At 41.8% G+C, this 411-nt stretch overlaps 1 protein-coding gene across 1 annotated transcript in view; it reads left to right on the top strand.

The window, feature by feature from the left end:
* LOC119581627 (replication protein A 14 kDa subunit-like) overlaps window positions 1-411 on the top strand; it is a gene marked incomplete in the record, with an annotated part of 4,278 nt that overhangs the window by 597 nt on the left and 3,270 nt on the right.

Below are 411 nucleotides of genomic sequence, written 5' to 3'. Positions count from 1 at the left end.
TTCTCGCATCAAACCACACCATCGTCTGAAATCCTGAAACTTCGCCGTGGAAATCGAGCAAAACTTCCCCCTTGGGCGGCAAAGCGGAGATTGTCGAGCGAAGTTTTGTGATGTTGACTTGTATCTCGTAAAGAATTGCCGATTTAAGGAATCCGCTGGAGGTTTTACGGACTCGCTTAAGTCTTGCTCGTTATAATTTGATGTAGTTTAAGGTAGTTCTCCTCAATGTGTCATATCAATGCATAAAAAAGTTAACGTAATGCGTGATTTATTATAAGACTTTTTTCAAGGAGATAGAAGGCTTGAGGCGTATCACAGGAGACGCTAATGCTCAGAAAATCCATAAAATCCCTGGAGATGACCTCCCTCTTTTGCGGCTAATCATCAAAGAACAGGAAAGGGTTAATTCGA

Source organism: Penaeus monodon, chromosome 15, assembly GCF_015228065.2.
Source record: "Penaeus monodon isolate SGIC_2016 chromosome 15, NSTDA_Pmon_1, whole genome shotgun sequence".
Taxonomy (NCBI): Eukaryota; Metazoa; Arthropoda; class Malacostraca; order Decapoda; family Penaeidae; genus Penaeus; species Penaeus monodon.
The sequence above is the reverse complement of the archived record's forward strand: the minus strand, read 5'-3'. Positions and strand labels throughout refer to the sequence as shown.